General features: G+C 40.4%; 1 long non-coding RNA gene and 1 pseudogene across 2 annotated transcripts; both read left to right on the top strand.

Moving 5' to 3' along the window:
- The first annotated feature begins 3059 nt into the window (after positions 1-3059).
- Positions 3060-11358, top strand: LOC309637922. The gene is made up of 2 exons (XR_014250868.1): positions 3060-10216; positions 10548-11358. It is a non-coding gene; the product is annotated as an uncharacterized lncRNA (long non-coding RNA).
- A 1319-nt stretch (positions 11359-12677) lies between these two features.
- LOC309637909 (tetratricopeptide repeat protein 19, mitochondrial pseudogene) lies at positions 12678-14314 on the top strand (annotated as a pseudogene). Its single transcript has one exon. The product of its transcript is annotated as a tetratricopeptide repeat protein 19, mitochondrial pseudogene (transcript).
- Positions 14315-14531: the final 217 nt, after the last annotated feature.

Genomic DNA, 14531 nt, shown 5'->3' with positions numbered 1-14531 from the left:
GCAATCTGTAAGTGTATGTACAAATATTAGTTACTGGAAGGTAATAAAGTAAAAGAGGAAGACATTAGAACAAGGGTAAAACACTTGCAAGAAAGAGGAGGCTGCCTAACACAGACATGAGGGTGATGTGACTATGCAAGGGGCCTTTGATCTTCATGACAAGGATTTCCATCTTTCAGTGTCGCTCCCTTTTATAAACTGTAACTTGGTGCTTGTGCTTTTTTCATCCATACAGGACTTAGTTTTGATAGGATATATATTAATCTGTAAATATATAGGTACAGATTTATATTGTATCTGTACTAACTACAATTCATAGAGTTAAAATGAGTATTTCTGATTGGTCTTCATTATCATTTTGAAGATTACAGATCATCTAAATATACTATATATATATATTCCTGAGGTTTTTTTTTTTTTTTTACTAGATTTTTTTTTTAATTAATTAATTAATTAATTTATTTATTTATGGCTGTGTTGGGTCTTCGTTTCTGTGCGAGGGCTTTCTCTAGTTGCGGCAAGCGGGGGCCACTCTTCATCGCGGTGCAAGGGCCTCTCACTATCGCGGCCTCTCTTGTTGCGGAGCACAGGCTCCAGACGCGCAGGCTCAGTAGCTGTGGCTCACGGGCCTAGTTGCTCCGCGGCATGTGGGATCTTCCCAGACCAGGGCTCGAACCCGTGTGCCCTGCATTGGCAGGCAGATTCTCAACCACTGTGCCACCAGGGAAGCCGGAGCTTTTTTTTTTTTTTGACAGATAAAAATTTGCCTGAGATTCCCAAGCATCTCAATGCCCATACCCACAATTCCTACTCACATTTGTCCAATGAATGTGAAGAAAACAAAACAAAATAACGACAGCAACAAAATTGCATCAATATGCAAGTGACTTGCTGTTAATAGGTAAACTAGAAACCATGGAAAACTATAAAGTGAAAAATAAGTTATCTATGATCCTACCACCAAGAAATAGTCCCTATATTAACATTTTGATATTTCCTTCCAGTCCCTCTTTTTCTGGCTTTTTCCTTAAAAACAGTTTTTTGGTTTTTTTTAGATGTAATGTGACACTTACGTAGGTTATTTTTAGTCAGTTAAGATTTAGGTAGAACCAGTGAAGGAGGGCAAAACTTAATGGATGAAATAAAAAAGCTTTAAAACTTTTTAATTAAAATATTCTGTATTACTATTTAAAAAACAGACCTTGAATTTAGACATAGAAATACAGAACCACACTCCCCCCAACCGTATACTTTCTTGCCTTTTAATCAGTATATTTTATGAATATACTGACAACATCCTGAGGTGTATGAAAATACCGAAACTCAGACCCTGCTGCAGTTGATCCTCTGTGTCTGCAGGTTCTGCATCCATGAAGATTCAACAATATTTGGGGGAAAAATTCCAGAATGTTCCAAAAAGCCATACTCGAATTTGCTGCACATTGGCAACTATTTACAAAGCCTTTACATTGTATTAGGTATTATAAGTAATTTAGAGACGATTTAAAGTATACTGGAGGATGTGCATAGGTTATATGCAAATATCATGCCATTTTATATAAGTGACTTGAGCTTCCATGGATTTTGGTATCTGAGGGGGTCCTGGAACCAATCCCCTGCAGATACCAAGGGACGGCTATAATTATTTTTCACTTTATTGCTAGTAATATATTTTAGAAGGTTTTGAAATACTATAATAGTTGTTTTTCAGGTATTCATAAACATATTTTACACCATAATATGTGTCTTTCACACCATAATATGTGTCTTTCACAGAATCTTTCAGTTTACTTCTTGGTGTTCTCATAACATTCTTCAACCCTTTCTATATAATTTTTTGTTTGGATTAGCTCCTCTCTTTGGAAAACCTTGCAATAGAAGGAGGATGGACCCCGCCCAGAAACTGGTTCTGATGTTGAGGCAGATGACACCACCATCACACCAAGTGGGTATGGAAAAGCTTATTTACTGAAACTGTCTATAAAACAGAAAGAAAATCAGGGACATAGAAAATAGACTGGTGGTTGCCAAGGGAGAGGGGGGTGGGGGAAGGGAGGAGTGGGAGTTTGGGATTAGCAGATGCAAACTGGTATATATAGAATGGATAAACAAGGTCCTACTGTATAGCACTAGCAACTATATTCAATATCCTGCGATAAACCATAATGGAAAAGACTATGAGAAAGAATGTATATATATATATATGTATAACTGAGTCACTTTGCTATACAGCAGTAATTAACACAACATTGTAACTATACTTCAGTAAAAAATAAATTAAAAAAAAAGTTTATTTACATAGTCAGGTTTTCTGGGGCGAGCAGCCGCTGGCTCCCAGCCTGGTTTGAAAGTGGCTCAAGAGAGCAGGGGAGGGCGACTGACTTGGTTTGGGGTGCCGTTCCCACAACCCAGCCTGGGCTTGTGTGGTTTGAACTTGCACCAAAGTAGGAGCATTCGATGCTCTCATCAGCTTGCTCAGATGTGGGGCACAGGGGAGGGATATGGGAGGGGGGCTTGGACACACTGTCTGTAGTCAAACATGGAAATTGGAATCAGACTGTGTATGCCAAATCTACCTTCCTAACCATCTGTGTAAATAGTTTTGAGAAATCTATTTTCTGTAGCATAGTTTAGGAGAATGATAACAATGTAATAGTGATGATAGCTGACATGTATACTTACTGTGTGCCAGACACTGTAATGACTGCTTTACACATATTAGTTCACTTAATCTTATAATCAGTCTATGCAGTAGGCAATAGTATCTTCATTCTACAGATGAAAAATCTGCAAACAGAGAGGTTAGGTAATTTTCCTAAGTTCACATAGCTAGTGAGTGGCAGAGACGGGATTTGAAAACAAGTAAAGACAAATTACCTTTAATTCTTTTTGCTTTCTGAGTGTTTGCACTGGCCTCCAATATTGCATGTTAATTAAAAAGATTTTAAGAATAATGAGCTTTGAATCACTTCCAATTTGTCTGTGTGAATTAGAGCAAATTTTGGGTCCCAGGAAATGCTCTTCCAAGGGAACATGTATTTCTACTTCTTTAATTAAAAAACTTAGCAGCATACTATTCCTACTGAATGATCCAGCACAGTTATAATTTTGTCCCGTTTTCACTGTGTTAGGATATTATACACATCTCTCTATTTTTTTAATAGAATTAGATTTCAGAAAACTGCCCACATCTTTAATTAATTTGTACTGTCCTTGAGTTGGTAATTTATGGAGGAAAAAACTGGTACAGACTTTTATCTTCTTAGTGATGTGATTTTTTTCTCACTAATCCCCTTAACGATCTTTTTTCTCCTCTTTTAAATGTTTAGCTAATTGCTATCTAAATATCACTGGTGGGAAGTTTGTTACTTTTAGCTCTGTGACTTAAGATATAATATTTGGTTAGAAAGGTCGTTGATAATAGTTTTCAGGTAAATACATATCTAGTAGAGACTTTTTTTTTTTAAAGAAATTCGCATTCTTATTGATTGATTGATTGATTGATTGCTGTGTTGGGTCTTCGTTTCTGTGCGAGGGCTTTCTCTAGTTGTGGCAAGCAGGGACCACTCTTCATCGCGTTGCGCGGGCCTCTCACTATCGCGGCCTCTCCTGTTGCGGAGCACAGGCTCCAGACGCGCAGGCTCAGTAATTGTGGCTCACGGGGCCCAGTTGCTCCGTGGCATGTGGGATCTTCCCAGACCAGGGCTCGAACCCGTGTTCCCTGCATTAGCAGGCAGATTCTCAACCACTGCGCCACCAGGGAAGCCCCAAATAGAGACTTTTAAAATAATAATTTAACTTTTCTAAACTTTGTATAAAAATAAATCTAATCATGAAGTGCTTTGAGAACTTAAAAAGCATTACTGAATACAGCTGACTGCTTTTAGGAGAGCATCTTATTTTAACTGTTCAGGCTGCTTTGAAACATTTTTTATTTCAATGCCCTTCTAAAGTCAATATTAACTATATGCGACTAATTGCATTTTTTCTTGAAATCTGTTATAAAACAATTTCTTGCATAAGAAATGTACTTTCAGTAAAAGGAACAGTTTTTTTCTTTAATGTTTTGTTTTAGATATTGTGTGGTTTTAGCTTGTCCTGGTGATTTTTTTCATTATGGTGTGAGATAAGAGTCAAGATTCCTTTTTTTTTTTAAATCTATGGATTTCCAGTTGTTCCAACACCATTAAGTTACCTTTGTCTTTGTGCTGAGAAATCAAATGGCCATATATGCATGGGTATATTTTTGAACTGCCTGTTCTTTTCCATCAGTCAACATTTCTATTCCTACACCAATTCTGCACTGCCTTAATTACTGTATCTTTGCAGCAAGTGGTATAAGATGTCCAACTTGGTTATTTTTCAAAATTGCTTGGCTATTCTAGGTCCTTTCCATTTCCACTCCCACATAAATTTTAGAATCTGTCAATTTTTACTTGTCTGAGAAACTGTTTATTTTTCCTTCCCTTTTTTAAAATAGTTTTTAATAATTGTGGTACAAGGACTCAGAGACAAAGAATATACAAATCAATTTTCACTGCAAAGTAAAGGAGCTGTTACAGTGGAGGATTACTGGACTGAATGTCAATATTATGACATAGTATGAGTATGTTTCGTGTTTGGTAAATGCAATCATTGTTGCTTTTGTTGTGGTCATCCATTTACAATGCTTGGTGTCAGTCTATTTATCTCTTGTAAAAATAAAATACAGTGTGTGTGTGTGAAAAAAAATTGTGGTAAAATATACATAATTTTTATCATCTTAACTCTTCATAAGTGTAAATTCAGTGGCATCAGTTACATCCACAATGCTGTGTACTCATCACCACTATCTGCACCCAACATCGACTCTATCATCATCCCCAACATAGACTCTATTCCCAGGAAATACCAACTCCTCCTTTTCTCCTCCCCACCCCCCGGCAACCTCTATTCTGATCTGTGTCTGTGAATTGCCTATTCTAGCTGCCTCGTCTCAGTGGAATCATACAATATTTGCCCTTCTGTGTCTGGCTTATATCACTTAGCGAGACCTCATGGATATCTTCAAGGTCCATCCATGTTGTAGCATATATAAGCATTTAATTCCTTTTTATGGCTGAATGGTATCCCTTTGTGTAATATATACACCACGCTTTGTTTATCCATTCGTTTATTGATGGACACGGTTGTTTCCACCATTGAGAATAGTGCTGCTGTGAACCTGGGTGTGGAGATACCTGTTTGAATCCCTGCTTTCAATCGTTTTGGATATACAGTTGACCCTTGAATGCAGGAGTTAGGGGCGCTGGCCCTCCTACAGTTGAAAATCAGCATCTAACTTTTTTATTTTTTTTAAATAGGTGCGAAGTTTATTTTATTTTTTTCAACATTTTTTTTTAACTTTTTATTTTATATTGGAGTATAAACGATTAGCAATGTTGTGATAGTTTCAGGTGCACAGCAAAGGAACTCAGTCATAAATATACATCTACCCATTCTCTCCCAAACTCCCTCCCATCTATTTTTTAAAAAATATTTATTTATTTATTTGGCTGCATTGGGTCTTAGTTGCGACATGTGGGCTCTTCGTTGGGGCGTGCAAGCTTCTCTCTAGTTGTGGCTCGCGGGCTCTAGAGCGCACGGGCTTAGTTGCCCAGCGGCATGTGGGATCTTAGTTCCCCAACCAGGGATCAAACTTGCGTCCCCTGCATTGGAAGGCGGATTCTTAACCACTGGACCACCAGGGAAGTCCCAGCATCTAACTTTGTAGTCAGCACTCCATATCAGTGATTCTATATCCTTGAATTCGACCAACGATGGATCGTGTAGTACTGTAGTATGTATTTATCGAAAAAAATAAATTTCAATTTATTATACTCCACAAGTGAGTGGACCCTTGCAGTTCAAACCTGTGTTGTTCAAGGGTCAACTGTATACCTAGGAGCAGAATTCCTGGGTCATATGGTAATTCTATATTTAATTTTTTGTGGAACTGCCAAGCAATTTTTCACAGTGACTGCACCTTTTTCCTTCTTCTTTTTTTTTTTTTTTGGTAGCACCGGGTCTTAGTTGCAACAGGCAGACTCCTTAGTTGCAGCACGTCCTTCACTTTTTAAAAAATGCATTCAATTTTCACTAAAAGTCTTGCATGTCTTTCTTTCTTTCTCTCTCCCGCCCTCCCTCCCTCCCTTCCTTTCTCTCTCTGAGGCCTGCGGGATCTTAGTTCCCCGACTATCTGGGATCGAACCCGTGACGCCTGCAGTGGAAGCTCGGAGTCCTAACCACTGGACCACCAGGGAATTCCCTTGCATGTCTTTCTTGTTTAAACCTAGCAAACTCCACTTAGTTGTAGGATAACTTGTCATATTAAGCAAAATTAAATTCTAACATAAAAGTAAATATAACGGAGAAAAGTCAGACTATTTTCGGTTTGAAAGGGTGGGTAATTACAGTGGACATAAGAAGCTAATTTAATTTTTCTAACTATTCCTTTAAAGAAATTTGGAAAAAAGAAGAAAGGGAAAATAAAACAAAACAAGGTCTTGTCACCCCAAATTCTAACCTTAATGCTCTGTCTTCTCCAGTGTCTTTTTATTTTCTTAGCTTGGCAACCACACCCAAGGGCACACACTGGACCTGCCTCTCTCCCAAACTCAGTAATTCAAACACCCTCTCCCAACCACAACCACTATGAGCATTTTCAGTCTCCGTGTGATCAGTGGGAGAAACCACTGATTTCTCCGTTTCCTCTTTTCTTTTTGCTCCTCTCCTGCCTGGTGTAGATTCCAAGTTACATTATTTCATTTGCTCTTTCTTGATTATGTGGGCCACTCCCTTTTCTCTCTGCCTTTCCCAGCTCCTGTCTCCTAAAATCCTCACCCAGAATAAACTTTGTAATTACCATCCCTGGTAGTTACATTCTGGGTTGGTGCTTTTTTTCCTGCAACATTTAAAATATTTCATTCCACTGTCTTCATGCTTGCACGGTTTCTGGTGAGAAATCTGATATAATTCATATCCTTATTTTGCTATGGGTAAAGTGTTCTTTTTCTCTGGCTTCTTTCAAGATATTTTCTTTGTCTTTGATCTTCTGCAGTTTGAATATGATATGCCGAGGTGTTTGGGTATTTATCCTGCCTCTTGTTGTCTGCGATTCCTGGATCTGTGGTTTGGTGTATGTCATTGATTTTGGAAAATTGTCAGCTGTTATTACTTAGAATATTTCTTCTGTTCCTTTTCCTCTTTCTTTGCTTCCTGGCAGTTCCATTACACTGTGTTATACCTTTTGTAGTGGTCTCATATTTTGTGGATATTCTATTTCATTTTTTTCCATTCTTTTTTCTCCTTGCATTTTAGTTTTTTTAAGTTTCTATGGATTGGCCTTCAACCTCTGATTCTTTCCTTGTCCATTCTGTCTACAGGCCCATCCATTCTTCATTTCTGTCACAGTGTTTTTGATTTCTAGACTTTCTTTTTGATTCTTTCTTAGTGTTTCCGTCTACCTACATACACTACCTATCCTTCCATGTTGTCTACTTTTCTCATTATTAGCGTATTAATCATAGTTATTTAAAATTCTTGATCTAATAATTCCAAATTTCCTGCCATATATCTGAGTTGGGTTCTGATGCTTGCTTTACCTCCTCAGACTGCAATTTTTCCTTTTAGCATGCCTTAAAATTTTTTGTTGAAAGCTATATATGATAAAATGAGATAGATATGCCTTTAATGAGATTTTATGTTTATCTGGCTTAGAGTTAGGCTGTGTTTACTGTTGGCTGTAGCTGTGGTGTCAGAGGTTAAAAATCTCCTCTAGTGCCCTTGTTTTTGTGTCCCCTATTGTCTCCGGGTATTCCTAGCGACTCCTTAAATAAGTTCTGACACTTGCTGTTAATTTAGCTGTAATCCCCTGTGATTATAGAGGAGCTGTATTGATTTTGTGGTAAGGTATGTGGGAGGAGAAGCAATCTATTGCCCTATGATTAGGTCTCAGTCTTTTCAGGGATCCTGATTTGTGTATTTGCCTTTGCCCACTTTGAAGGCTACAGGAGGATGGAGTTGTTTCCCTGCCCTTTGGCCAGTTAGGCGAAGGTAAAAACCCAGGCTCTGGTAAAATAGTTTCCCTTGTTAACAAGAACAAAACACTCTGGGTGCACTTTTATGTGGTTCATTTCCCAATCCCCTCCTGGAAGCACAAAAGGATTTTTGTCTGACCTTTACAGTAGTAGGATTCCAGGAGGTAAAACTCATGTAAGTATGGGATTCCCCCCCCGCCCCCGACAAGAATGGGCTCTCTTAGGATATTTTAACTCTTAAGCTTCTCCACACTAAGCCTCCAGCAATTCATCAATTACAGTTTAAAGTGTTCTTTCCAATACTGGCACCAGCTGCCAGCTTCTGCTCCTAGGTATTTGTTCCCAGTAAGCTGTGATTCTTCGTATCTCAGATTCTTTGTATCCTGTCTGTTTCCCCAGCTTTGGGGGCAGCAGTTTGCCCTGTGACCTCAATTCTCTGATGTATCAAAGAAGAATTATTGATTTTCAGTTTGTTTAGATTTTTTTCTTGTAAGAATGGAAGTGACAACGTAAAACCATTTTACATGTCTGCCCAGAAACCACAGAAGTGTGCTTGTTGATTTTTCAAAAGATCCTGCTATGATACTGATTGGAATTTGTGCTGAATCTGTAGTTCAGTTTAGAAAGAATTGACATGTTAACAATATTGAGTCTTTTGATCCATGAACATTGTATACATCTCCATTTATTTATATATTTAAAAATTTCTCTGAGCAGTATTTTCTAGTTTTCAGTATATAAGTCTTAACACATATTTTGTTAAATTTATCCTTACATGTTTCACATTTCTTGGTGCCATGGTATCTGTTCAATGTCAATTGTCATTTGTTTACTGCTATATATAGAATATAAATAATTTTTGTATATTGACTGTGTATCTCACAACTTTGTTAAACGCATTTTTTCTAGTGGTTTTTGTGCAGATCTGTTAGGATTTCTTACGTATTAATCACTTGTTTGCAAATAAAGACACTTTTACTTCTTCCTTTCCAAGTCATATGGTTTCTTAAAATTAATAGATGTTATTTTTCTTAGCTTTTTTTTTTTCTTTTTCTTTTGGCTGCATGGCATGCATGATCTTAGTTCACTGACCAGGGATCAAACCCATGCCCCTGCAGTGGAAGCATGGCGTCTTAACCATTGGACCACCAGTGAAGTCCAATAGATGTTAATTTTTAGAACAGTTTTAAATTTACAGAAGAATTGAATAGGCAGTACAAAGGGTTTCTATATTCTTCTCCTACCTCCACCCCTGCAATTTCTGCTATTAACATCTTACATTAGTGTGGTACATTTGTTATAATTAATAAATCAATATCGATACATTATTATTAACTGAGGTCCATAGTTCAATTAAGGTTCACTCTTTAAAATACACTTTTTTTTTTTTTATTTGGTTGCACCACAAGTCATGTGGGATCTTAGCTCCCCAACCAGGGATTGAACCCGTGCCCCCTGCAGTGGAAGTCTTAATCACTGGACCACCAGGGAAGTCCCAAGATTCACTATTTGCATCTTACAGTTCTATGGGTTTTGACAAATGTATAATATAATGTCATGTATCCACTATTACAGTATCACACAGAATAGTTTCATTGCCCTAAAAATCTCCCGTGCTCCACCCATTCATCCCTCCTTTCCTCCCCCTGAATCCCTGACAACCACTGATCTTTTTACTGTCTCCATAGTTTTGTCTTTTCTGAATATCATATACCTGGAATCATACACTATGTAGTCTTTTCAGATTTGCTTCTTTTGTTTAGCAATGTGTATTTACATTTCCTATGTGTCTTTTTAGGGGGAGAGAGTGCTTGATAATTTATTATTTTTGTTGCTGAATAAAATTCCTGTGTCTGACCGTACCACCGTTTATCCATTCACTTATTGAGCTAGGCTTCCTCATTAGGAGAAGAGTGATATTGCCAAGTGTGACCTAAGGGAAGCAAGTAGCAGTGCAGCACGAAAGCTCAGTGTATCCTCAGGACTAGAAGAAAGATAAGACGCCAACAACGGATTCAGAATTCTAGAATACATTTTGCTTTTATCTGATGCAGATCTACCTTTAATATTATATTTTCCAAGCCATGGATAGCAGTGATTCCCTAGGCTTATTGGAAAATTATTATATATTTCTTTTCTTTATTCCCCATATTTGTGGAGTCCCTACTGTGTCTTTTTTTTTTTTTTTAAATGATCAGTTTTTTTTTTTTAATTAATTAATTAATTTATTTTTGGCTGTGTTGGGTCTTCGTTTCTGTGAGGGCTTTCTCTAGTTGCGGCAAGCGGGGGCCACTCTTCATCGCGGTGTGCGGGCCTCTCACTATCGTGGCCTCTCTTGTTGCGGAGCACAGGCTCCAGACGCGCAGGCTCAGTAGTTGTGGCTCACGGGCCCAGTTGCTCCGCGGCATGTGGGATCTTCCCAGACCAGGGCTCGAACCCGTGTCCCCTGCATTAGCAGGCAGATTCTCAACCACTGTGCCACCAGGGAAGCCCCCTACTGTGTCTTAAGCACTATTCTAGGCGTTGGGGAAATGATGGTGAACTCAGGATGTATAAGGTCCTTGCTCTTACATTCTTGTAGGTAGGATACATATAATAGTAAGTGCAGTGAAAAAATAAAGCAGAATGACAGGGTAGAGGAAAGCTACTTAGAGGATGGTCATCAAAGCTTCTCTGAGGAAGTGACATTTGAACTGAGACTTGAATAATATGAAAGGGGAGCCATTGGGGGAAGAGTGTTCCAAACACCAGCAAGTGTGAAAACCCTGAGATAGGAATACATTTGATGTGTTCAAAATACAGGAAGGAGGCCCACGTTCCCACTGAAAACCATTTACCACATTTTATGATGCAATCACAATGCTAGGGAGTGAACTTCTACAATATGCTGGTTTTGAGCGTTTAATTCTTCTATAAGATCTTTGTAAGCAATTGGTCAAATTGGACTTTGCTCGTGGTGCAGTGGTTAAGAATCCGATTGCCAATGCAGGGGACACGGGTTTGAGCCCTGGTCTGGGAAGATCCACATGCCGCAGAGCAACTAAGCCTGTGCGTCAAAACTATTGAGCCTGCACTCTACAGACCACGAGCCACAACTACTGAGCCCATGTGCCACAACTACTGAAGCCCGCACGCCTAGAGCCTGTGTTCCACAACAAGAAAAGCCACTGCAATGAGAAGTCTGCGCACCGTGACGAAGAGTAGCCCCCGCTCGCCACAACTAGAGAAAGCCCGTGCACAGCAATGAAGGCCCAATACAGCCAAAAATAAATAAATTAAATAAATAAATTTATTTTTTAAAAAGTTAGTCAAATGGACTAACCTGCTATTCATATGTTCTTTTAACAGCTCCAATTACTAAAAGTTAGGTGGCATAGCAGTCTCCAGACTTTCCTCCTCTCTGGGTCTTTGGGGCTCTTCCTCTTTATCCTCCCCTATGGCTTAGTCTTGAGTCTCTTTTCTTCTCACCCTACTATCTCTTTAAGTGAGCTCATCCATTTCCATTATTTGTCATTTATGGACTGGCTACTTGACAGATTTACTTGGATATCTCTCAGAAATCTCCCCCCACCCCCCTAAACTGGCTCCTTGGTCTTCCTTACCTCAGTATGTGAGATACCTCCATTCAAATCAGTCTACATCAAGTCCATCATCAAGTTCTATTAATTTTACCTTTAAAACATCTATTAAATTCTCTGTGTTCTTTCTAATTCCGTTGTCACCACCATAGTCCAAGCTTCCATCTTGTTGGAACTCCTGCAGTTGCCTTCTTTATTTCTCTATGATTTCTCCACTCTTGCCTTTGCTGTGCTCCAAACCATCCTCTATCCAGAAACTGGAGTAAGCTTTTAAAAGCGTGAATTAGGTCTCATTGCTTTCTTGCTCCAAACCATTCAATGGTACTGTGGTTCTTTGAATGAAATCAAACTCCTTCACATGGCCTGTAAAGCCTTGACAATTTAGGCTCTATTTTCCAGTCTCATCTCTGAGTCTCACTGGCCTCATGACCTAAAGCGTGCCATGCTCTTACTTATCTTAAGGCTTAGGGTTTTTGCTATTTCTTCTGCCTGGATTTCTCTTTTCTCACTCTTCACCTAGACTACTACAACTTATCCTTCAGGTGTTGGCTTAAATGTCAGTTCCATAGAGGGCTCTTCTCCAAATGATGTTAAAGTGGTGCAGCCACTCTGGAAAACAGTATGGAGTTTCCTCAAAAAGCTAAAAATAGAACTACCATGATTCAGCAATTTCACTCCGGGTTATTTATCTGAAGAAAGCAAAAACACTAATTCAAAACGATACATGCACCCCAATGCTCATAGCAGCATTATTTACAATTGCAGAGATATGGAAGCAACCTAAGTGTCCATCAACAGACAAATGGGTAAAGAAGATGTGGTACATATATACAATGGAATATTACTCAGCCATAAAAAAGAATGAAATTCTGTCATTTGCAAAAACATGGATGGACCTAGAGAGTGTTATGCTTAGTGAAATAAGTCAGACAAAGACACTCTATATCATCACTTATATGTGTAATCTAAAAAATAAAACAAACAAATGTATGTAACAAAAACAGAAACAGACTCACAGATATAAGAACAAACTAATGGGACCATGTACCGGCCCCTGGGCGCGGGCCTGGCCCTAGGCCTCCTGCGGGTGGCGGGGCGGCGGGGTCGGAGCCTCTCGGCGCGCCTGCTGCCGGGTCCGGCGGGATGCCGAGCGCCCGCGGCGGTCGTGCTGCCGTGCCGAGAGGCGCCGCGCGGCCTGGGCCCGGGCCTGCTGCCGCTGCTGGCAGTTGTGCATCATGAAAGATGAGCCAGCAGAGGCAGAGCTAATTCTGCATGATGCTCTTCGTCTTGCCTATAAGAGTGATAACAAGAAGGCCATCACTTACACTTACGATTTGATGGCCAACTTAGCATTTATACGGGGTCAGCTTGAAAATGCAGAAAAACTTTTTAAAGCAACAATGAGTCACCTGCTTGGAGGGGGCATGCAACAGGAAGACAATGCAATAATAGAAATCTCTCTAAAGCTGGCCACTATTTATGCTGCTCAGAATAGGCAGGAATTGGCTCTTGCTGGTTATGAATTCTGCATTTCAACTCTAGAGGAAAAAATTGAAAGAGAAAAGGAATTATCAGAAGACACTTTGTCAGTGGAAGAGAAAGCCAACACCCACCTCCTCTTGGGCATGTGCCTAGACAGCTATGCCCGCTACCTTCTGTTCTCCAAGCAGCCATCACAGGCACAAAGGATGTATGAAAAAGCTTTGCAGATTTCTGAAGAAATACTAGGAGAAAGACACCCACAGACCATCGTGCTGCTGAGTGGCCTGGCCACCAGCCTGGATGTGCAGGGCCGCTCCGACGAGGCCTGTGCTCACGCGCAGAGGGCCTCAGACCTGGCGAGGCAGGTGGAGCACCCGAGCTCCACGTGCTGCTCCGTAACCCGGCTGCGGTGCTGGTGCACGGAGAGCGATACGCACAAGCAGAAGAGGTCTACCGGGAAGCGCTGCAGCGAGCAAAGCCGAAGAGAGATGAGGTCTCTGTGCAGCACATCAGGGAGGAGCTGGCCGAGCTGTCACGGAAAAGCAGACCTGTGTCGTAACCTTCCCAAGCTCTAGACCCCTCTTTCTTTGTTGTGGGGAATTTACAGTAACAAAACCTCTCATTCCAGTCCCAGTGGCACCCTAATCAATGGCTTAAATCCTTTGTCCTTGATACTCAAGTCCCCTCAACTGAGCCTTGCTGGGGGACAAGCTGTACACGCTGTGTACACTGCTGCGTTTGCTTTGCGAAGAAAACTTGCCCCCCCACCTGACTGATTTTGCTTCTGCGGACGGGTGTCGGTTAATGCTTTCCGTTGCAGCAGACGGCTGGCTGGTGAGGTGCTGTCCATGTTGGTCCGAGAATAACTCTAGGTTGAGAGGGGCCAGTTTCCCTCGGGTGGGGTCTGCTATTTCAGCCAGGCATCTCTCCCATAAGATTTTTGTCCACTGATTGATTTGCTGCCTTCTCTTATCAATACCTGGCAGACCAGAGCTACCGGTCTCATGGCAAAGGGGGATGACGGTGAGTTATTTTCTGTTATAATCTATCTCCTGAAGCCCAGTGTGGGATTTAATGTGTAAAAAAGTAGTATCTTGGCTTGCCAGCAGCATGAAGTTTTAAAGTGGGAATTAGGCACTTGAAAGTATAGCGCCCATTTGATTATAAATAAAAGCGAACTGTATGTTTTTGTATGTACCATCTGGTTATATACGACTGTGAAAAAAGGAGGGCAAGGAGTGACGACCCCCTGCATCCCTGCTCTGTGAGCATTCACTCCTCTGCAGCCTGTCACGGGTGTCCCCAGGCCCTCTGACCGAGTGGGGCCCTGTAGGCGTAGCGCTGAAACCCTCCCAGTCGTTGTGATGTGTCCCACTGCTGCTGTAGAGGAACCAGTGCCCTGGACCCGAGCTCA

This window comes from Balaenoptera physalus, assembly GCF_965194825.1.
Source record: "Balaenoptera physalus genome assembly, chromosome: 11".
Lineage (NCBI taxonomy): Eukaryota > Metazoa > Chordata > Mammalia > Artiodactyla > Balaenopteridae > Balaenoptera > Balaenoptera physalus.
This window is presented reverse-complemented; position numbering and strand designations above follow the sequence as displayed.